At 37.9% G+C, this 25,305-nt stretch overlaps 1 pseudogene; it reads left to right on the top strand.

Annotated features, from left to right (window-relative positions):
* Positions 1 to 1,492: 1,492 nt before the first annotated feature.
* On the top strand, positions 1,493 to 23,314 carry LOC123805013 (annotated as a pseudogene).
* The last annotated feature ends 1,991 nt before the right edge of the window (positions 23,315 to 25,305 follow it).

Raw genomic sequence — 25,305 nt, 5'->3', positions numbered from 1 at the left:
TCAACCTTCCCTGGAATCCTCAATTTCCTTTTTAGAGCAGATACAGAGAAAAATCCAAAACACAGAGTTCCAGAACAATACACAGGTAGAGGCATTCTCTTGCACCAATGCATGCATCGGTGCCTCGCAGAGACATGCTCCCTTCAGGCCCGGTCTTTTGGCAGAGACATGCTGCTTTGCCTCTGACTGAAGCACTCATCAGCCCTAGATGACCCTTCCTGGGTCCCGAGTGGCAAAGGCATTCTCCCTGACCAGTTACAGGCGACCTTTCTTAGGTCTTACAGGTGACCTTAAACAGGTCTTCAAGTACAGAGGGTTTCTAATCAGAAACAACACCAATGTTAGAAATTTGCTCTTTTCCCACAAAACCAGAAAACAAATAGTTGAGGTTTCCTTCACTCCAGGTTTAAAACTTTACATTCTTTATACGTAATTTTACTCATTCAGATTTAACCATCATTCTCTTTTAATCCTGGTTCCTTTCCCACACTGGGAAGGACTATACTTAAACTCAGTACTTAAACTCAGCATGTGGCAGCCAAAAGTCCCTGGTACTGCAGGTACCTGCCACTAAAATTCCCTAGATTTGCAGGGACATCCTGCTGTTTTCTGAAGCTCAGACCCTGCAAACACACTATAGGTCAGACGCTCATCCTTGGACCTCAGTTCATGTCCTTCAGAACCAGAGCCATTCTTAGTAGAACCAGTTACACAGAGAACCAGACTGATGCGGTGCCCACACAGCAGCAGCATACAGCCTATAATCTGAAGAGAGCCCTTAGTCTGGCACCTTGCCCATTTCCAAGATGGAGGGGCTCTCATGTGACCCATCATCCAAGATGACGACAACCATGCACGCTCCACCCTCCATGGTGGGGGCACTCACGTGGCTCATCCTCCATTTTACCCCAAATGGCGGCGTACCCACAGGGCTTGCTGTCCGATCTCCAACATACATGCGATCTAGTACTGTGGCAGGACCTCCCCCCATGATGAATTCCCTCGATCGGCACTGACAGACAAGGGAAGTGACTCTCAGGTCGCCTGCCTGGCCTCGCCCCTCTCGGGTCACTTAGATTCCATCTTAGCTAAGGCTACCCATGTAGAATTTGGGTTAAACTCTCAGCCGTTATGCTGTATGACAGACCGAGGAACCGCAGGTTAGGGCTCACTGACGCTCCGTAGGCTTCCACCCATGGAGCAACAAACACAGTCATTCACACAAACACACTGAGTTTATTACATTCCCACCCACCTGAACTGTGGGAACACTGTCTGGGCCGCCCAAACTGTGGGAGCTCTGCCTGGGCCTTCCGGCCTGAGGGGTGATCAGTCCCTCCTTCCACTCCAAGAGTGGGCCTGGTTTTCGGGCTCCTGGTCCCCGTGGGGCACTTACCAGATTCCAGATTGGTGCCTTCCCAGATACCACCAGTTCGCACCCCACCAGCCTGGGTCAAAGAGTGGTCCGGGGCCCGAGCCTGCTGAGCCCAGGATGTTCAGGACCCAAAATTACCGGAGTGTGCATGCCTCCTTATCACCGCCGGGCCCCACTAGCCGCCCCAAGGCCACCTTCACTGGAGGCAACAGCCTGCTCATGTGAGTCGCTTCCTGGTCAGGGAACCAAAATGTTAGGGAAAAGATGACTCAGATGGCCTGTGAGTTTACAAAGTGGGGTTTATTCACACATGTGGACCCAGAGGAGATAAAATCCAAATTCTGGGCAATGAGCTTAAACTGGAGGCTTCTTTATATGCTTGTTGCACAGGCAGAAGGAGGAGGGGAAGGAGTGCAGCTGCTAAAATGGGGCTTAGTGTACGACCTTGAGATAACTGCTTATCTGGGAATGGCTGCTGTCTGGGAACGGCTGCTGGTCAGCTCCTACCTAAGAATGGCTACTGCTCAGCTTTGTCCTGTCACAAGGGCACATGCCTGAGTTGTGGGCCATGTCCCAGTGGGGGTGGCATAAGAGGCAGTCACACACAGATATTTCTCTCCCTCTCTTTCTCCCTCCCTTCTCATCTGTCTAAAAATGAATAAATAAAATAATAAAAAGCATGAGGATTTAAAAAATGTCCATACTATCCAAAGCAATTTATAGATTCAAGACAATACCTATCAAGTTTCCAATGATGTATTTCATAGAAGAATTACAAATATCTCATACACATATCCACAAAAATCCCCACAAAGTGACAGCAATACTGAGAAAGAGCCAAGTTGGAGGAATCATGCTGCCTAATATCAACCTATATTATACAGCCATAGTAATCAAAACAGCACAGTACTGTCATAAAAACAAACAGCTCAGTGGAACAGATTAGAGAACCCAGAAATAAACCCATATCTTTATAGTCAATTAATATTTGACAGAGGAAGCAAGAACATACTATGGTCTAAAGATAGTTTACTCAATAAATGATATTGGGAAAATAGGACAGATACATGCAGAAAAATGAAACTAGACCCCATTCTTATGCCACACACAAGAATGAACTCAAAATGGATTAAAGACTTAAAAGTTAGAGCCCAAACCATAAAAATCCTAGTAGAAAACATGGATGGCAAAATCTCACACATAGCTCGGTAGCAATATTTTAGCAGATATAACTCCCCAAGCCAGGGAAACAAACAAAAAGAAACAAATGGGACTACATTTTACTAAAATTTTTTTTCACAGCCAAGGAAATCATCAACAAAATAAAAAAAAACAACCTACAGAAGGGGAAAACCTATTCTCCCATACATCTGAAAAAGGGTTATTTTCCAAAATTTATAAAGTGCCTACAAAACTCAACACCAGAAAAACAAACAACCCATTTATTAATTGTTGGATATGAGTGGGCACTTCTCCAATGAGGGCACACAGATGGATAATAAACATGAAAAGATGCCCAAGGTAACTAATCATCAGAGAAATGCAAATTAAAGCCACAATGAGATATCATCTCACCCTTGTCAAAATGGCCATCATCAATAAATCAACATACAACAAGTGATGACAAGGATGTGGAAAGGGAACCCTAGTGCACTGTTTGTGGGAATGCAGACTGGTGCAGCCACTGTGGAAAGCTGTATGGAGACACCTCAAAAATTAAAAATGGATGTGTCTTTTTACCCAGTGATCCCACTTCTGAGAACATATCCAAAGGACCCAAAACACTAATTTGAAAGAACATAAACACCCCTATGTTCTTCACAACATTATTTAGAACCACCAAGATATGGAAGCAGACCAAGTGTCCATCAGTATATAGGTGGATAAAGCAACTATGGGATATTTACATAATGGAATACCACTCGGCCATAAAAGAGAAGAAAGTTTTGCCCTTTGCAACAGTATGGATAGACCTGGAGAAAATTATGTTAAGTGAAATAAGCCCATCAGATAAAAATAAATACCATATAATTCCACTCATATGCAGAATCTAATGAACAAACTGAACTAGCAAGGAAAATGGGGACAGGTTTGTAGATGGGGAGCAGGATGACAGCTAGTGGAGGGGAGAGGAGAAGAGGTGGAGGGGAGAGGAGAGGTGGTGGAGGGACTGAGCAAAACAGAAAAAGGACTCATGGACATGGACAATAGTGTAGTGATTACTGGGGGGAGGGGCATATAAAGGGACTAAATGATAATGGAAAAATACAATAAAGATTAAATAAAAAATTTAAAAAGAAAATAAAAAAAAAACACTAGAACATAAGTTTTTGTGCACATGTGCCTGTGTGTGTGCGTATGTGTGTTTTTTTATTTTGTTTTAACAATCTCTTCAACCATCTAAGGCTTCAGTTATTTTCTATCAATGCTTATTTTTACACTTTTTAACATGCAACTTGTTCTCTTTGACAGAGAACACCAAAACCAAATAGGATTTAAAGGACTTTACTTCCCTCATGTCATCCATCACCCTGAACAGCTGTGGTTTATTTAGGTATTCGCTTCTATTTTTTTCTGTTACATCAGTATAATTTATAATTCCATAGCAAGAATTGTCTTTTTGAGAGTTTCCTTGAACCCTATCTTGAATTCCAGTGTCCCATAGTAGCTCTGCCATTTAATCCCTTAAATACATTTTTAACATTCTTGTGTCCATTTACTTAGCTGTAAAATGGAGACAATCTCTAGCTCCTAGAGTTGTTGTGAGGAGTCAATAAATTAAAGATTAAAAATGCTTTGAACAATGCCTGGCACATAGAAAGTTGATGTGGACTCCGGACAGCGGTGTCTGTGGTGTTGTGGATGCAACGAACAAATTCACATGACTACCAAAATCCTGTGGAGAAAAAGGGATGGTGCGACCACTCTCTGAGAGAGGGAGCACCCTGACCCTTGCCTGGACAGGCTTTTATTGTTTTCTAATAGCGTACATCAAAGAGGTTTCTCATTCATTATGCTTTCATTCAGGTTTGCTTTAGGTGATTGCTTTTTACAGATAACAAAGGAAAGGATGTTACTGATTACTTCTTACAGATTAACAAAGAAAAAGTGTTGCAAATGCAAGGGAATGATAAGAGTGATTAGTCTGGTTATACTCCAACCTTGGGAGAATTAGCACAGACTTTAGGAAGTTACTTTAAATATATGCAGTGAACATGTGCAGTTTCAATTCAGGGTGAGGGAGTTTTTAGCAAAAGCAAGCTTCAAAACAGCCTAGGTAATAATACATGTCTGGTTTCCCACGGAAAAGCCGATCTGTGGGTTTGGCTCCTGTGTGCTGACTCACATCTGCCAGTTTTCAGATAAGGCTGGCCTACATTTGCCACTGCCAGACAGATTGGTTCCCTATAGAAAGTGTTATATAAATATTAGCTATTATTATTATTATTATTATTATTATTATTATTATTATTATTATTATTTGGGGGCCTGAACTTCAGTTCCATTTCTCCTTCATAACACTTTAGCATGACAGCCTTGCTATGTGTGTCTTTGGATTCAATGTGAGATTTTCTTGACTAACTTTTTTCTATTCACGTTGTTTGCATTAATTCCTGTGGCAACATTTGCAGGGAAGTTATGCATACCTGAATTTGGGCCCTAGCTCTACATTTTCTACCTCTGTAACATTGGAATAAGGATTAGTCTCTTTAATCTTTAGTTAAACAGAATAATACTATCTTTCACTGTTAGGTAGATTGGGAAAATATATGTAAAGCTAGTAGCATGGCTTATAGTAAAGGCTCGATAATTTCAAATCTGTTTCTTTTAAAGTATTTTCATAGTACTCCAATCTTGTGTTATTTGTGGGAACGATGAGAAATCTTCCTTGAGTATGAAGCTCAAATCATATTCTCTCCTCCAGTCTAGACTTCTGGCCATTTAGACCACCCCTCTCAAGTTAACAAACTTACACCTATTCCTTGGCAGCTCTTGATATTTAGTGCCTTTGAATGGTCACTGGTTATGCTGGATTACTTGACACTTAGCAGTTTCCCATTGTAGTGCCATCTTGAGCTATATTTGATTCATAATTCATGTAACAATCAATTTAGTTTTCAGGGAACAAGTACATTGTCAATGAAAACTTTTCCCACCAATGCCATTCAATAGTAATTAATTGAATACTATATAGTTTGATATCTTTTTCCCCTTATTTAATTTGTCCTACATTAGCTTCAGTTTCCTCCTTGGTAAAATAAAAATCACTACTGTACCTAACTCACAGGGTATCAGTTAAATTAAATAAGATACTTCAAGTACAGTGTTTAGAACAGTGTCTGACTCATAGTAAATGGTAGACACACAGACATATAAGAATGTATAATTATAGATGTATGAGTTATTTGGATATGGATCTGAGTACAAATCCCAAAGTTGCTGTTTATTAGCTATACTGGGAATCCTCATTCATTCTGATTATCATTGAAAATTTATTGCCCTTATTTTCTTTCTCCTAACCTCTGGTTTCCCCATTATAAAAGTGTTTTCGTAGCTGCATGTACTCAAATAAAAAAATAGCTCTTTGCCTCTCTCCCCTTGGGAAGGGTAATACCCCTTAGCCCCATGAAACAGGAAAATTCATCATCTCCCTTTTGCAGGTGAGGAAAACTAAAGTCAGAGAAGCACAGTCTAAATCATTTGGTCTACCACTGAATTTTAACTTTCCCAATCAGTAGAACTGAGCCTCTCTCTCAAGGTGCACCAATTCCTACTAATCCCAGGTCTCTGCTCCACAACCAACAATATCATCCTGAGTACCTGATGCTCTGCCTGGCTGTGGCCAGTCCTTGCTATTCTCTTCATGCAAAGCATTAAATCTTGTTCCTTAGATGCAACTTTGATGTCTCAAGAGGTCCATTCTGAACGAATCATTCACCCTGGACTATGACATTTCTTCCTTCTGGCTTCAAGTATTGCTTGCTTGGAACTTCCTATTTCTATGTTACATAGGGAAGATTTACTCTACTAGCTAATGAAGCCAGTTGAAACCAAGCATGAGATACCCTCATCCTGGCTCTGATGTTTATTTTTCACATGCCCATTGGACCCATGCTGCTATAATTCCATCAAGACTTCTGCCTAAACCCACGGGGAATGAGAAAAGAGGGAACGATTTCAGTCTGTGTAGCTGAATCTTATTTGGAAAAGCCCATTACTTGAGCTTTTTTAATTTCATAATACATTTCTCTACCTATTAACTCTATTATGCAATTTGGAAAAGCAATATATGGCACTTTTTATTTGCCAATGTGGAAAAATGACTGGTTAAATTAATATTTTACAATGTCAGGATCATAATCCTGTGCACAGTGCCTCTTTTCTTCCAAATTCTCCAATTGATATGTCAAAACCAGAACCACTTTCCTTTTAGATTTGCACTAATCTGGGGTGGGCAGTGAAGGTTAAAAAATAAAAACAAATATATGGCTCTAATAATAATTAATTATATACTTTTTTATTTTTATAAATGTCTTCTTATAGAACAAATTTTACTGTTATCTCCAGTAATTATGGTCTTTGTGATGAAAAAGAACTCACATAATGCAAAAGATACTGTCAGATATTGACATTCTGGGGTATCTCACTTTAGATATGAATATTCCAAAATAGATTGCCAGTTTTGAGGGGGAAAAATGAGAGAGAAGATCAATGCTGAAGAAAAAAAGAGGCCACCTTTCAGACTTTGGATATGATGGAATTAAAGTAACTCCTGTAAACACTTCCCTTTTATAGGAACAAGTATAAAAGACATGTAGACAAAAACTAAAGGGGGAGTGGAAATGGGAGGGAGGCAGGGAGGGCTGGATGGTGTGTGCTGGGATGGGAGTAAAAGACAGAAAACTGTACTTGAACAACAATTAAAAAAATAAAAAAATTAAGTAACTCCTAACTGTAAGGATTTCTAAAATGTCTATTCCTATGGCAACTAACAACATAGAATTTATATAGTTGATGAAAGAAAATAATAAACTTTTCTGCTCTGATGTATTAAATTGATCTATATTTTGCAGAGAGATATATCAAGAGGTCAGGATAGTGAGGTGCCAAGATTCTTGAAAGGTTTTATTTATAGTTTGAAGTTTTTTTGGTACTAAGAAGAACTTAAATTCAAAGAATTTCTATTTTCTAATCTCTAAATCTTAATGGAGATAAATTGTCTTAGGTTGAGAAATTTATTCTTGATGGAGTTGGTAATTTATAGTGAAATGTTAGAAAAAAGGTAATTAAATGTATAAAAGTTAGTGATAAATCACCTTACAAATAACTAAATGTCTTTATTGTGCCCAGCACTGTGCTTTAAATTATGCTAAATACAATTTGCAATTTTTTCCGAGGGAGACAAAATTGAGGGACATGCAACTTTATATCTTCTGTTATATATTCTTGTATTGTATTTGTGTCTTCAAAGTTTCTGCTCTAAGTTTAATCAAAATCAGGTGAATAAAGGCAAGCCTGGAAATGATTTGCTTTTAAGCTATAAGTTTGCTTAATGTAAAAGAACACAAGGTTTAGTTTTGTGACTTAAAAACTGTCAGGAAAGTCAATGATGGGAAAATTATCAATCCACGGCTCAGACATCCTCCTAACTATGATCATACACCAGTGTTAGATTTTTTTTATTGCATTCTAAATCAGGAGAACAAAGTATCATGGGGGAGCAAGGTGAGAGACCTAGAGACCCTGATGAGACTCAAGATAAGGTCACACTTTATTTTCTTTTTGAGAACTTTCTCATGCCTTATATCTGAGAACTCACAGTTAAGGCCCAGCCATAGACCTACTGTCATGGTGGTCACAGTGAATTCCCCTTCCTTTAAGCTCTTGGTGGCATGAACACTACTTATTTTGGAACAACTATCTCTCCTCAAATGTCACTTATGCTGCTTTGTTTGACTCATAATGCTTTTCACATGGTAGGCATTCAAACTTTTTTTTTTGGATGGATGAAATTGTTTATCTGTGGTTGTAGTGAAGAAAGAATCAAAAGGTGAAGGTTAAGTGTCCTTATGGCTCCATTTGCTCTACTCTATGAAAAAAAGCTCTATTTTATCTGTTGTGCTTTATGTTGAAAGTTGTATGCAATTATTTGTAAACATTCCAAATAATACAGTAAATACAAAGAAGATAGTATGAACCATCTCAAATCCGTATATTTATGAGGATCACAGTCTCAGCAGTTGGAGTGGGGATAAAATAAGATGGTGTGGGGCACAGAGAAAGTGTTTAATAAATATTAGTATAATGCTCCTCATCACTATCATCATCATCATCATCATCATCATCATCATCATCATTAACAACCAAACCAAGACAGAAAGAAATAAAATTTAGAATCAGAGGTGTTTTGGTAGCAGAAAAAAATGAAGTGGTACTTATTAGTTTGAGAATTATTAGAAGGAAGAAAGAATAACTATAGAAATGCATGTGATATGTTAAGAGTAGATCAAGGAGAACACTTCAGGAGGATTTCACTGTAAGAAAATAGGTCATTTCCTGAAAGCAAGAATGCAAAGGTAGTAGGAGGAATTGGGATTTGGATGAGAGTAGAAGGTCTAGTCACTAAGATACCATTCAGTAGTAAATTCTATAAATCTGTGCTCTTTTGCTTTGGAGAATGAAGCAAAAAAAGTATAGTTTCCCTTTCCCCTGCTTTCTGAACTGTAAAGAACATGAAGACAAATTAAGAGTCTTGAGTGAAAATTGAAACTTCTAAAAGAAAGGAAATAATGTGTGGGGCAAACCATGCAGAAAAATAAGTGCATGCCTCAGCTATAGCTTAATTTAAAATTTTACCATAATAGCTTTTTGCTGTAGCCATTAGACAAAAAGAAAGAAAGAAAGAAAGAAAGAAAGAAAGAAAGAAAGAAAGAAAGAAAGAAAGAAAGAAAGAAAGAAAGAAAGAAAGAAAGAAAGCAGGGTGTTTCAGATAAACACAGGCTGTGTGATGATGGGGCTGTTAAAAAAAAAGGAGGTATAGATAAAAGTTGAAATTCATTAAGCACTTTAGGGGAAAGGAGTGATCAACCAGTGCTGTCAAAATAGTAGGTGTTACTAGGCCCCTGAGAAGAGCACATATTAGGCGAAAGAAATTACATATTGATATGGTTCCCAAGGTTTAATGAGTGAGAAAATAGATATACTATTTTCAATATTTCAGTTTGTCTTGCTGAAAAAAGAAAATCAAGTGTCTGGCAAAAATCTTTAGAAGTAGCCCTGGCTGGCGTAGCTCAGTGGATTGAGTGTGGGCTGGGAACCAAAGTGTCCCAGGTTTGATTCCCAGCCAGGGTACATTCCTGGGTTGCAGGCCATAACCCCCAGCAACCGCACATTGATGTTTCTCTCTCTCTCTCTCTCTCTCCCTCCCTTCTGTCTCTAAAAATAAATATAAATAAATAAAATCTTTTAAAAAAAGAGCTGACTTAAAAAAATCTTTAGAAGTTAATAAATTGGGCACTGATTCTCATTTTTGAAGATTGGACTTGATAAATAGGGAGCTATGAAAGAGCTTTTATTGATTCTAACTTTCTGATAGGGAAATCAATAGGTCTTATTAAGGGTGTTTTACAGATACCTTAAGCTTATACCTCAGTTAGCTGGTTTGGTTGAATATAAGGGCATTTTTGTTAGCTGGGTTTGTTATTGTTGTTTTAATTGTTAACTAATTTATATAGCAAACCCTACTGACGTATGAGCACCCATACAAGAATAATAGTTCTCCAATTTTATTCATGTGTGTACAAGTGTATTAGTGCAACTAAAGATTATATATTGTTAATAAATAATAATAATAAAGTGTTATTTTTTATAATGAATGATACAGCATTTTCTTATACTGTCTGATCCAGACCTATTGGTCTCCTTTCTGTTCCTGGAATGTATCATGCTCTTTTACATCTCAGAGTCTTCATACATGCTGGTCCTTCTGCTTGGACTACTCTACACTCTGCCCCTTCCCTTTGCTTACCCAAACTCCCAATTATCTTTTAGGTCCTAGCTAAGTGTTACTGCCTGAGGAAGTTTTCTCTGGTATATATGACCTTGCAACATTCTGAACTTGTGTTTTCTAGAATTTGGTATTAAGTTCAGTTAATTATTGTTTAGTTATAATGATTCTGTCTTTCCTACTAGACTGGCTTGGGGGGATGTTCATCATTCACTATCTCTACTCCTAGGTTCACACCAACTGAACACAAACACAAAGGAGGGTGAATAGTAGTCAATAACCCTGAGTACAGTAAAAATTAGTAGAGGACACAGATTAGGCCTGAGACTAAAATGGGACTTTCTACTCCCTCACCTCTGTATTAAAGCTGCTTAGGTCCTAGTAATAATCCAAGAAGTCTACCCACTGAGGAGCAGGAAAAGAAAGGAGAGTCTGTTGACACAGTGAAGTCCCAAAGTGGTGATGGTATGCCTTTCTTACCCATGTGTGAGGCAGACAGTGGAAAAGACAAAGCAGAGTCTCTTTCTTGCTTTTGGGGGCAAAGGAACTTCAGCCACTAAGAAAACATAGCTCAGGGAGTGATTGAATCTGACCAAGTAGATTTGTCATTCTTCTTCCTACAGAGATAATTAAATGTGTTAGTGAAGACAGAGGTTAGTGAAAGTGACAGGTAGGGGTGGGTTGGAAGAGGGAAGAAATATATCTGCACCTCCATCAAACTGTTAGTCCAGGGACCTTGCCTATCTTATTTACCCACTGTGTCCCCTGTGCATGCATCAAAGAGCAGTTGCAAAGTTAAAAAATAATATTTGTCCTTAGCACAGTACCTGACACATTGTAAGCATTCAATCTATATGTGTGTGTGTGTGTGTGTGTGTGTGTGTGTGTGTGTGTGTGTATGTGTGTGTGTGTGTATAGTTTGAATTATGAATCAAGTCTTTACTAAATTAGTGACTCATGGCTAAAAAGCCAACCAAGTTTAGAAAACAACACTATTATTTAGTGGGAAATACAAAGCAGGAAGTCTGGTTCTAGACCTGCGCTGTGACCAGCACAGAGTTGGGGTTCCTGAGAGGGGTCAACTGGAGATGAAGAAAGACACAATACAGATAGTTTAAGGGAGAGTGCGGACCAGGTGGGACATTGTCCTCTGATGGAGAGACAATGAGCCCTGAACATGATCTCTGTGTTTAGTTTATAGGGGTTAGTTAGATAAAGCTCAAGGATGTTTTGCAAACATAGGGAGACACTTCAGGCACAGATTGTTCCATTTCTAGGTTATCTAACTGATACATATGTCTTCTGCAATAGTTATAGTTGCATTCAGCTGAAGCTTGTGGTTGTCTATCTCTTGTTCAGTCCCCATGGGTTCCAGCTGTCATCAGCTGCTGGCTTGATCCGCTTAGCAGATGCAAACAGTCAAGTGCGGCTTTGTCAAGCACTCAACCTTAGCTATGATGCCAGCCTTCACCATTCCCCACATCTCCCCTTTTTTTCTTTTCTAAAATGCAGCACAATCAAAGGCACTGGTGCTGCTGGAATTAATAAGATTATGTTATGCAGAGTAGGCTTCAAAGGACAAAATGCACATTCTTTCTCAGGCCAGATTGGCCCCAAGAGTTGTTCATTTCAGTACAAGGCAGCAGCTGCCTCTTGGTAAAGTATTCAGGCTGAGTCAGGCAGGGGGAGAAAAGCAGCCAAGGGATTAGGAGACTTTTTGCAGATAGAATGAGGACTCAGGCTATGACAAAGCTGAGGAGTGAGGGGTGAGGGTCTTTTTATGCCCCTTCTCTGTAGACCCCTAAGTCCTTCTCCTATGGTTCCTCCACAACTGTGCCTGTCTTAGGTTGTTCCTCCCTTGAAGAATCTTACCTGTCATTGGCTAACCAGTCCTCTTAAGCCCTTCCCTAATGGCCCTTTGTAACTGTGCCTGTCTTAGGTTGCCCCTCCACTACAGAGTCTTACCCGTCATTGGCTAACCAGTCATCCACCCAGGCAAAGCAGGGGGAAGTGAGGGAGGCAGGAGCTGTGGTCCTTCCAGGAGGATAGGTTTTGTCTCCTAGGGGCTCATGACACCAAGACCTCTTCAGTCAGCCCTAACCATGGGACCTTTTGTCCATTAATGAGGTTATAGTCTTTGAAACCAGGTAGGATGGCTCCCATCACATGCCCCCGGTTTTGTTTGTTATAGAGGACACAGTGGTAAGCCCAGTGAAGTGTGCTACTTGCTCTTTGCATATATGATCCCTGGAAAACAATTTGTATATACATTTCAAGGCACAAAAGACCACAATGATTAGGAGACATCTTATAGCCCCCAAGACCCAGACACATAAATTTAGTCCTTCAAACCAAGTCTTTGGATTGAGCCATTGTAAGTTGTCATGCAGGGTCTAAAAGACCTCCTGCTGAGTGAGTTGTTTAATGTCTTGATGTTGGTGACATAGCTCAAGCTGGAGTCGATCGATTTGTCCCTTGAGATTAGAGGAAAAGGCCCTTTGCATGAGATGTTGAACCTTCTTCCATAAGTGCTGACTGGAGTTCCACTTCAGAGGAGTGACACAGAGCTCAGAGAAGTTTGAATCACAAGTGAGTTGTTGGCAGATGACAAGAGCATCTGTATCATCCATAATACTTCTTCCTGGATTGAGGAAGTCTAATACATTGGAGGTGGGTCCTGGAGTGGGGTAGCCTTTTCTATGGTACAGCTTCACCCTCTTCACTGGCAGTTCCAAGGGTCCTATTGGAGAGGAAACACAGGCATACCCTTTTCCTCAAATTAGTAAATTAACAGTTCTTTTTTGGCTTGTGAGGGAGGAAAAACAATTCAATGATTTCAAATATTGGGGTTAACTGTCTAGATTGAATTAATATGTTTTAGACAAAGGTGGTTACACACCAAGGGCCCTTCGTGACTTGACTGACTAACCTCCCCCTCAGGAGAATAGCCAATTCTTCCCCAAGGAAACAATCAGTGTTAACATGTACTGAGTTAAAAATGGTACTTAGTCTTCCATGGAGAAGGGCTAGATCTTCCTGGGAGACAGTACGCCTATAGTTCATTTTTACAAAAAAAGGTCATGGTCAGGGTTGTTAGATGCTCCTTGATGACAGACCATTCCATTAGCCTCATCTACAAGTTTCTTCAACTGCTCCCATGTGGGGAGTGTGGCTTCTCGAGTTGAACACTCTGATTGAGACATTATTGCAGATGGCATCAGTCTTAGCCTCTTTATCTGGGGTTCCATCTGGTTCACCAGGTCCATAGCAGTGTCTCACTGCTCTCTAAGGCACCCAGATGGTATGACCCACACCTTCTGGAAAGACACAGACATGACCTCGTCCCGACATTAACGCTGGATCTGGGCCCTTCCACACACCAGTGTTTAAATCCTTCTAAAATACTAAACCTGCAGGTTTTGCTGTGGCCCCTGGATGATGTCTCTCTGCTGCAGTTAGTCCTTGTTTATCACAATTTAAAAGTGTAAGGTTTTTATTTCCTGGGGCCAATGGTGGCAAAGGCACTGAAGCAGTGATTAATGATATGTTTTGCACTTTCTCCTGTTATCTTTTCTTGTTTAGCCCCAGAGGTCTGATCCTCACCATCCTCCAAGGGCTCCTCTTCTATCAGCTTTAAGCCTTTAACCCTTGGCTGCTCAGTTTGCAATGGGCAGGGAGAAGTACAAAGGAGGCGCCAAGCAGTGGCTGAAAAACAGCCTGGGATTTAAAAGTGTCATTTTTTCCCTTTGCTTAGAAAGACAGGCCCCCTGTTATTATTGTAAGTTGTAATGAGTTTGAGCATTGAGTTAATTGCCCTGTTATTCTCTGGACCTGGTAGCTTCTACATCCAGAATCTGCAGTGTTTCAAAGACTTAGAAGCTTAATTTTCCTTCTTACTTTATTATTTCCTTATATTATTATTATTAATTATTTTTAATTATTTACTTATTTTTTGCTTCTTTCCTTCTTCAGTTATTAACTCTAATGTCCTTTCTTCCTAATGTGGCATGTGGCATGAATGCGGCACATATCCTTTTCCTTTATTCCTTCTTACCCTTCTCCTTCACAATATTTCACTTTCTTAATTCCTTCTTTCTCTCTTTTCTTTAACTTTCTTGATTCTTTCATTTTTCTTTTCTTTCTTCCCTCTTATTTCTTTTTACCTTATACAATCCTCATTTAACTTGCACAGACCATTTCAACTTACAGAGACACTCTTTGACTTACACAGACCCTTTATGACATATACGGACCCTCTTCAATTTACACAATACTTTTTCAACTCTTCTAACCCATTTTAGCTGCTCTTTCATCTCATTCAGACATAAGCAACTTTAGAATAACCCACATTTAATCCTATTTTTTCAGGATAAAATGCCATAATTTATACCTTTCATTACCAAAGCCACATATTTTCCCAATTTAATTAAAATTCTTAACTTTAGTAACAACTAAAAGTAAGTAATTAGCATGCTTTAAATTGACAAATTTATGAACACATTTTATAACTTTTAGAAACATTTTTTCCCCCACTGGCAAATACATTTACATTTTTTTTATTCTTGGTGATTACTGCATTCCTTGAGTGTGCTCAGAAGTGAACTGTCTCATTATCTAGTGCCCTTGACAACTTTAGGGAGGCTGGAGAAGAGGGAGTGAGCATACTAATCTTGGCACAGCTTATTCCCAGGACTGAAGCAGTCCCTGGGCCTCCAAAAGGAGGATTTGGAGTGGTTAAAAGACACATTTTCTCATTGTGTTTCTTCTTGAGCTTATTACTGTCTGAGAGGGGAGTGGGATCTTTTTCCTTCTTTAAGCAAGCAATTTAAATTCTTTCTGATTAGAATCTTTATGATGTAACAACATTAAAGATCTCATTCCATTTACCAGAGGTTTAGCAAAACATTTTGAGATTGAGACTGAGTGTTCCTTTCAAAACAGAAACAAAAACAAAACTTGAAGCAAAGACAAAATTCAAGCAAACCAGTATTTTCAAATTAAATCCTCTAAGAGGAGGGAGTGAAACACTAGCTTTAGAATCTTATCTCATACCACCTGGTGCTACAAATGACCCTGACAAGATTTAAATGGTGTGAAGCCCCAAAAACAGAGACATTATCTCACACTAACCAGAACAGTGAATAACTTTTAAAGGCCGAAATAGAACAGCCCAAACGACAGAGGCAGAAACGGTGTGTTTTATCAGATTAAAGGGATTTAAGCCTTTTAACTCAGATAATAACTCTTGAGCTATCTGAGTAGGGTTTATGATAGGGTCTTTGGCTTCTTGGATATTCATGATTACTGGACAGCAGCCTCAAGGAAGCCTTTGTCCATCAGGGACAACACTGATAGTTGGAACACCAGTCCCTGCATATGGGAATTTTCAGTGTCTGGAAAAATCATCATTTTCCTCCTCCTCAGAATCCTGCTCCTCTTTCTCCCTCTCTGCCCTCTGCAAATATTATACCACACTTGCATCCCTGGGATGAACCCCACTTGATCATGGTGTATGATATTTTTAACATATTGCTGAATGTGGTTTACCAATATTTTGTTGAGGATTGTAGAGTCTATGTTCATTAGTGATATTGGCCTGAAGTTTTCTTTCTTTGTTATGTCTTTATCTGGTTTTGGGATTAGGATGAAGTTGGCTTCATAAAAAGAGTTTGGGAGTCTTCCATCTTCATGGATTTTTTGGAATAGTCCTTGAAGGATAGGGGTTAGCTCATCCTTAATTTTTTTTTTTTAATTCTCTTGTGAAACTGTCCAGTACAGGGCTTTTGTGTGTCGGGAGTTTTTTCATTACTGCTTCCAGTTTGTCAGCTGTTATTGGTCTGTTCAGGCTTTCTGCTTCTTCTTCACTCAGTTTTGGAAGATTATGTTTTTCTTAGAAACCTGTCTATTTCACCTAGGTTTTCAAATTTTTTGGCATAATATTCCTCCTAGTAATATCTTACAATCCTTTGTATTTCTGTGGTATCAGTTGTAATAATCTCTCCTCTTTCATTTCTAATTGTGTTTACTTGAGTCCTCTCTCTTGATGAGTCTGCTTAAAGGCTTGTTAATTTTGTTTATCTTTTCAATGAACTGACTCCTGGATTTATTAGTTCTTAGAATTTTGTTTTTAGTCTTTATGTCATTTAATTCTGCTCTGATCTTGGTTATTTCCTTCCTTCTACTTGCTCTAGGCTGTCTTTGTTGTTATTTCTACAGTTCTTGTAGGTGTAGGGTTAGGTTTTTTATTTAAAATATTTCTATCATTTTTAAGTAGGCCTGTGTCGCTATGAACTTTCCTCCCAGGACTGCCTTCCATGAGTCCCATAAGTTTTGAATTGTGAGTTCATTTTCATTTGTTTCCAGAAATTTTTTTTATTTCTTCCTTAATCTCATTCTTGAACCATTCATTGTTTAGTGGGGGGAAGGGTTTTTAGGAAATACTGTAAAAGACAGGTGGACAAAACCAAGGGAGAGGATGGAAGCACAGGAGGTAGGTGGGTTTGGCTGGGGTGGATGGGAGTTTTGGGGGGGAAATGCAGACAACTGTAATCGAACAATAAAGTAATTTAAAAATTACTTAAATAATCTTCTTTTAAAAGATTTTATTTATTTAATTTTAGAGAGGGAAGGGAGGGAGAAAGAGAGAGAAAGAAGCATCAATGTGCAGTTGCTGGGGGCCGTGGCCTGCAACCTAGGCATGTGCCCTGACTGGGAATCGAACCTGCGACATTTTGGTTCGCAGCCCGCGCTCAATCCACTGAGCTATGCCAACCAGGGCTTTAAATAATCTTAAAAAAATACCACCTCCAGTCATTATTTTTCTTCTTATCCTGCTTAATCTTTTTGTCAAAACAATTATCAGTACCTTACACAATATATATTCATTTGTTACTTTGTTTATTTGGTTTGAATGTAAGCTCTAGTAGGAGCATAGCTTTTTAAATTTTTTTGTTGTTGTACATAGCAGATATTCAGTATATATTAATGAGTTAATGAGGCTGGCTTTCATTAAGCTTTAATAATTTCCACTTCTACCAGCAGCATCTGAGAGATTTGGTTGCCTTTACCATTGTCAACAATTGATATCATGGATATTTTTCATCTCTGCTAATCTGTAGGTTACAAAATAATGTGGCATGTTGAGGAAGTATGGAAAAATGGTCAGGATGAAGATAATTCCTTTCTTAGTGGTACATAATGTGAATCTTATAATTGATGGCATGTAAGATTTGATGAAGCATGATATTGGGTGGCCTGTCAACTTGCCTAGGATTGTAGATATAAAATAGAGAACATGGCATCTGTCTTTGAAAATCTGCCAAGCTAAGTGATAGTTAAAATGTGTACAAATATTTTGAATAATTTGGGGCTAAATCAGGTAGTGATCATCATTATCAGTTGTTATCTGGTTGTATTTGGTGGGCTTGCCTTAGGGGTCTTCAGACTGTGGGTGGGGAAAGGTGGTTGGGCATAGCCCACAGAATTCATAGTCTATCCTAAATGGAGCAGCTCGTCTTTTACCTATATTACATTTTGGATTTTTTTGGTCTTTCCATTATTTCACTTGAATGAAGTGTGCCATTGAGGGTGCCAGATAGTAGGGGGATTGGAGAACTGGGTGAAAAGGGGGAAAGGATTAAGAAGTACAGACTGGTAGTTACAAAATCATCATGGGGATGTAAAGTAAAACATAGGAAATATAGTTAATATTACTGTAATAATTATGTATGGTTCCAGGTGGGTACTGGACATATTGAGGGGAGAAACTCTTTAAAGTATATGATTGTCTAACTATTATGCTGCACACCTGAAACTAATATAATATTAAATTTTAAGTGTAATTGTTTAATTTTTGAAAAATTTAAAAAGAGTGCCATTGGTCCTGACCAGTATGGCTCAAATGGTTAGAGTGTCATCCCATAACTGAAATTTTGTGGGTTTTATTCCTGGTTAAGGTATGTACCTAGGTTGCTGCTTTGTTCCCCTGTCCAGGTGCATGTGATCCCTGGTCCAGGCACATACAGGAGGCACACAGTCAATGCTTTTCTCTTGCATTGATGTTTCTCTGTCTCCCCCTTTCTCTCTGTCTAAAGGAATGGAAAAAATGTCCTCAGGCGAGGGGGAAAAAGTGTTCCATTGATTAGAAATAAACAAATATTTGGAAATGAGCATTTTAAATATTCAGAGAAGGGTCAAAGGAAATGTGGTAGAATTGTAGAAGGCTTGAATTGAATAGATAAAGAGAAATTAAAGAATATTTGCTTATATTTATATAGTACTTTGCACACTGCTAGACACATTTAAGTATATTATTTCATTTAAAATTTATCTGATCTCTGTGAGTTAAGCAAGTCAGCTATCACTGTTCTCATTTTACAAGTGGAAAACATGAATCTATGAGTTGTTCAAAATTATATGACTAGTTAATATAATCTATGGCAGAGACAGAATTTGCAAATCAGAAATCATCATATTCTGATTCCAATAGAACAGCACTAGTACAATTTGGACAAGATGTAATTTCTCTCTAAGACTTTGATTCTCTTATAACATTTTAATTTAAGTTTTCCTCTCAGCTATATTTATCTAAATGTTAAACATAATTCTCATATTACATTGTTCTTACACTTAACAATTTTTACCTCTGAGTTTTGCCCTCTTCAATGCCACGGAAAACAGAATAATGGATTCTCGTTGTAATGTGTATAAGTGTTAGGTTGATTTCCTTTCCTAAAATATAGTTATGAGATTGCAAAAAAATGGCTTTTAATTGCCTTTTATTACAGAATCATAGGGTAACTAACTGATGAGGAGACTGGATTTATAGCTGCCTGAATCTGGCAGCTTAACAATAATCCTCGTGCCAAACATAATTACCCCATGCTAGACACATTATCCAAATGATTTCATTTAATTCTTCACAACAACCTTATTTAATGAGGTGATTGATAATATATCATGACTTGACTCCCCTCAGCACTGCACCCTCCCCCTAAAAGACATTCCACAAGAAAGCAACCTTGAACAAAAACCATTTTTTTCATCACCAGTGTTCAATTTTTAGTCATGTGTATACTTTAGTATTATAATTTTGCTATTTACTATCACTTAATTTTTAAAATTACAAATGAACAGCTAATATTTGGAAATCCTTCATCCAATAAGTGAAATACTTCAGGCAACTATAAATTTACCTTTAGGTTGCAGTTTTTGATGGGCCGAAATAAAGATGAATCCACTCCAAAAGACAAGTTCTGCAAGATAAACAGAAGAATTCAGGCTCATAGCTCAATCCTATTGGTGTCTGAATAGACTTACTTGTGGTAGATGCAAGAACTCTGGGACTTTTCAGGCTTCTCAGGAGTCTGTTCACTCAGGCAACATGGAGTTAGATGGAATTCACATAGGATCTGTCTAGTATTCTGCTTCCTCATTCTCCAATCCCCGTACCAATCACCAAGCTACTTTAACTTGCCTCAAATTCTAAGACCAATTCTCCTTTGAAAAAGGAAAAGAAAATTGCCCTGGCTGGTGTAGCTCAGTGGATTAAGAGGGGGCTTCGAGCCAAAGGGTCGCCAGTTCGATTCCCAGTCAGGGCACGTGCCTGAGTTGCAGTCCAGGTCCCCCGTGGGGGCCACATAGGAGGCAACCACACATTGATGTTTCTCTCCCTCTCTTTCTCCCTCCCTTCCCCTTTCTCTAAAAATAAAAAATAAATTAAAAAAAAGAAAGGAAAGGAAAGGAATGGCATTTATTGAGCATTCCCTCTGTGTTAAACATAGTAGATTTAATTTATCACAACATTATTTCTTGCTGGCTCACAACAGCTAAGACAATAAATTCAATAAATATTTGTTGACTGATTAAACAAATAGGCAACATAGTTTTAAATATTCCCATTTTTATAATGGAAGAAATTGATGCTCAGATAGGTTAGATATATTGCCCAAGGTTGCACAGATGGTAAATTTCTTCTTCCTTTTCTCTTTTTCTTTCTTCAGTCTTAAACATTTTTCAAAAGTTACACATAATTGTAATTAAAAGCTTAAACCTTACAAAAATATAAAGAGTTAAAGTGAAAGTCTCTTTCTCCTCCTCCTCCTCCCCTCTTCATTCTCCAGAGATAACCCCTGTCAGTAATTTGTTGTATTTACATCCTTTTAATTATATCAAGCAAATTTTACAACTGCTGTGGTGGTTCTGGGTTGGACCTTATCACTCCCAGATTCATGTAACTGATCTTTGATTCCAAGCCCACATCTTATATCCCTAATTTCATAGCTGGGTGTTTTTATTATTGTATCTTCATACTTTTGTTTCTGCCATAGTCCACAAGAGTAATTGGTATTGTTTATAATAAAGGTATTTCTAGATGAGTTTACCAAAATTATATCTTTTCTATTCAAGTTGCTAGTGTACACTTGAAGGATGTGACAGACAGTTGAAATGTATTATACAGCAACTGTTTTATGACTATGGTAGCAAAGAAAGAGTAAGCATGGCAGCAATATTCACTAAAACTGATAAATGGATTGTAGAGAAAAGCAGTCCACAATCAAAGAATTAGTAACAGCTTTGTCTATGTTCTCTGATTTGATGCAGTACCTCAGTCTTTCTGGAGGCAATCTGTGTTGTTGTAGAAAAAAGTAAAGTTATCTTTAGTTTATCATCACATTCCTTCTTTCATTGTGTTTTGCAGTAGTTTATCTTTAAGAAGGGATTGGTAGCAATTAAATTTCCAGTAAATTGCTCCCAAACATCTTCTCTATTTAGCTCATTTAACTATTTCTTCAGTGAGTCAATTATAAGGACCAGCCATCACTACTCTCTGAGCACAATAATATTTATTTCCTTACCTTTATTCTTTTTTAACTACTGACTTCTCTCTTTTTGCTCCCACCACATAAATAATCTCCAGTCTCTCTAGCTCTCTTGATAAATTTTTCATTTATTTTTTAACTTGCTTGTCTGCCCATCCTGTTACCCATGACCAACTATTTTAACATACATGGTCCAGTACAAATAACACCCCTTTTCATTACAAAATCTTTTATTAAAAAATTTAAAGCATGTAATTCTGTAACAAAACAATGTCACACTCATGCATATCATATGACATTTTAGATGAAATATTCAAATTGCTTAACATCTCATGCAAGATATTCACATTCACCCTGTATTTTCTTATTAACACAAATAACCAATCCCTCATTTCTTTGATACCTTGTTAAATCTGAAAATCCCATTATCAACCTAGGAAAGAAACTTCTTGTTATTTCATGCTTCTGATTTTACTTCTAAGACCATAATCTCTGAGGAAAGTTACAAAACCACAATGACCAAGTTCACAGTAAATTTGTGCTACTGAACTTCAGCTGGATTTTGCACTTAGCATCCTAGTTCTTTCTTTTCTTCTTCACACTTTCTGATAATTCCCTATGGTAGATACTCAAACTTTATGTACAAGCTCTAGTATCTCAGCTCTAAATATGGTTACTTCTTGTGTAAGATTGAGGCCATTCAATATGGCTCTCTGAACTTCCCTGGTTTCCTTCTATGTACAGTTTTATTGCCAAGCCCACCTCACCACCAATATCTAATCATCTAACATCCTGTCTTTGTCCTATAAGAGATACTTTTCTCAAGATAGGTGAATCTTCTTATCTTTTTCACATTCCTCTAGCACTTTGCTCCATTAGTTATCCACTTTCTTCAATGTCACTCTCTCTTTTCACCCCACAAATATGCTAAGCTTTCCCCAGAATCCTTCTTAATCTTCCTTGAAATTGAATATCTCCTAAAACTGCCAGCTATGCCCCTCCCACAGTCTTTACTGCCAATAATTTTTAAAAAGCAAGCTATACTTTGCAGTTGCCATTACCTATTAATTATTTCTACTAAAAATCTGGTTTCTATTGTTGCAACTGTACTGAAATTTTCCCCAAAAGTTTTGAAGTTCTCATAATTTCATATAATGACTTTTCTGATTGCCATCCTCTTATTCCTACTCTAAAGCATGTGATTCACTGAAGCATTTTTAAATTATTTTTCTTTTTTTATTGAGGAATTTCTCTATATGAACTTCCTCCTAATTTAGGTGTCCTCCTACATTAAACCCTACTATATAGTGTAATTTTTTACATGGATTATTGAAAGTATTTATTCATACAAATATCTGTACTTAAATGTTTATGGACATTTATTTACAATAGTTAAAACCTAGATTCAGCCCTAGCTGTGTTGCCTGGTTGGTTGGAACATTGTTCTGTACACCAAAAATATTTGTGGGTTTGATTCCCAGTCGGCACATACCTAGGTTGCAGGTTTGATCCCTGGTCAGGGTGGGTATGGGAGGCAACCGATCAATGTTTTTCTCTCACATGTCTCTCTCTCTCTCTCTCTCTCTCTCTCTCTCTCTCTCTCTCTCTCTCTCTCTCTCTCTCTCTCTCTCTCTCTCTCTCCCCTTCTCTCTAACATTAATAAACATATCCTCAGGTGGAGATTTAAAACAAACAAACAGAGTTTGGGTGGCGGGAAAAGCTGTAGCATCCAGGCAGTCCAGGTTTGTGAATGTTGCTTTTTGTGCCTCATCCCTCAGGCATCCAGTGCATGCCTGCCCCACCACCGTGATTCCTTAGAGGAAGGTCAGCTTTGCTGATGGGGCAGTGAATGAGGAGCCCAAGAGGAGATTGGCAAGGTTGTCAGCTAAACCTGCTCCTGCAAAAGTGGAAACCAAGCCAAAAAGGGCCACAGGAAAGAAATCTGCAGACAAAAAAGTGCAAATGAAAGGGAAAAGGGGAGCAAAGGGAAAACAGGCTGAAGTGGCTAACCAGGAACCTTAGGAAGATCTACCTGTGGAAAATGGAGAAACTAAAAATGAGGAGAGTCTAGCCTCGAACGAAGCAGGAGAAAAAGGAGCCAAGTCTGATTAATATCATATATCATGCCTTATCAGTGGCCCCTGTCTCCCTTCTTGAACAATCCAGAGGAATATTTTTATCAACTATTTTGTAAATGCAAGTTTTTTAGTAGATTTAGAAACATTTTTAAGAAAGAGGGAATTTCACCTCATCCCATTTTTTAAAGTGTAAATAGTTTTTTAAGAGGTGAAATCATTTGCTGGTTGTTCATTTTTTTTTGGTACAACCAGAAAATAATGGGATGTTGAATATGGGGGGCTTTGACTGTCTTGGCTGTCCCCTAAACATTCCATAGATGGGGGTAGTTTCTGTATCTTATAACACAAAGCATACTAAGTGGCAGTTTGGAGTCAGTCATGCATTTATCATGTCTTGAGCATTTTAAATTACTTCTATTCTCATGTTTTTGGTAAAATTGTTTCCTAAAGGAAACCACTCCTTGGTCTTGGCTCTCCCTGTCAGAATTTTGTGCACTCGGTAACTCTTTGTTGTGGTAGTCCAATTTTCCCAGTAGCTTTGTTAATGTGCTACAAAAGATTGAAAATTTGATTATGTAGTATGTAGGATATTAAATTGTGAATTAGTCAGGCTTTGATGTAACAGCATATCAACATTTGAAGATATCAGTACTTGATATTCTAATCAGAAAATTAGTTCCCAAATTTTAAGCTGGAAAGTCATTGGAATAACTTCAGAAAAGAATCAAAACTACATGACTTTACATTTTTCATGCATATGTTAAGAATTGTGTAAAAATTGAAATGTCTATGTACTTATCCTCAGAACAACCAATAAAATCTTACTTATGAAAAAATAAAATGAACAAAACTATATTCAACTCATATGTCCTTCAATAGGTGAAAAGATAAACAAATTGTGATAAATTTATAAAAAGGAAAACAACTCAGGAATAAAAATGAATACACTACTGATACACACAACATGGATGATTCTCAAAAGTATTATAAGTGAAAGAAGCCTGGTACTGAAGACTGCATACAGTACACTTCAATTTATATGATATTCAAGAAAAGATAAAACTAGTGACATAAAGCAGATTAGTGATGCCCAGGGTCAAAGTGGGGGAAAGATATTGAGCACCAAGGGCCAAAATGGAACTATATGGACTGATGAAAATGTTCTATATAATAACTGAGATGGTGGTGCTTTTATAACTGGATACATTGGTCATTGATATTTTAGAATTATATTGTATACAAATTATACTTCAGTAAAGTTGACAAGAAATTAAAATATAAAAGCCCAGAACTAGCACATTGGTTTTAATATTTTAATATATAAGGGGAACCCCCAAAACCCAGAATTTATTTATAAACATTATTCTTACATGTTCAAATGTCAATCACCTTCAAACTACTCTCCATTTGATACATTAACCTATCAAGAAGTTTCTTCTGCTTCTCAAAACAAGTTGTTAACTTGCCAATTTTTATGCCTTTTAGTACTTCTGCTATTTTCTATTTCACCTCTTTCACATTGGCAAAACATTTCCCTTTGAAGATTTTTTCATCTGAGGAAACCAAAAAAAATCATTTGGGGTGAGATTGGGTGCATAGGGAGGGTGGAGGATGAGGATCATGGCATTTTTGGTCAAAAACTACTGAACACTCAGTATGGTGTGACAAGTACACTTGTAAATCACCCATCATGATATGAGAAAATGTATTGAAAGAGTCTTCAAAAAATTCACTAAAGATGAGTGCAGCCTCTCACAACAATGGCAGCTATACTGATACATGTGGGTTCCTAGAACATTCACCTAGCAGGAGAAGCCTGTACTACAAGGGGCCTGCCCTCCAGAAGATAATTCCATTTTTTGGGTCCCTACTTATATTCATCAAAGAAATCAATTTTAAATAGCCATTCTCTTTTTCAAAATATCCCATTATTAGACCAAATAGATTATAAACGTATTTTTAGATCTACCATTGAATCCAGTATTGTTAGTTACATAGAATATACTCTACAAGTTCTTAAATTAT

This window comes from Phyllostomus hastatus, unplaced genomic scaffold (assembly GCF_019186645.2).
Source record: "Phyllostomus hastatus isolate PE091 unplaced genomic scaffold, TTU_PhHast_1.1 phas_scaffold_28, whole genome shotgun sequence".
Lineage (NCBI taxonomy): Eukaryota > Metazoa > Chordata > Mammalia > Chiroptera > Phyllostomidae > Phyllostomus > Phyllostomus hastatus.
The sequence above is the reverse complement of the archived record's forward strand: the minus strand, read 5'-3'. Positions and strand labels throughout refer to the sequence as shown.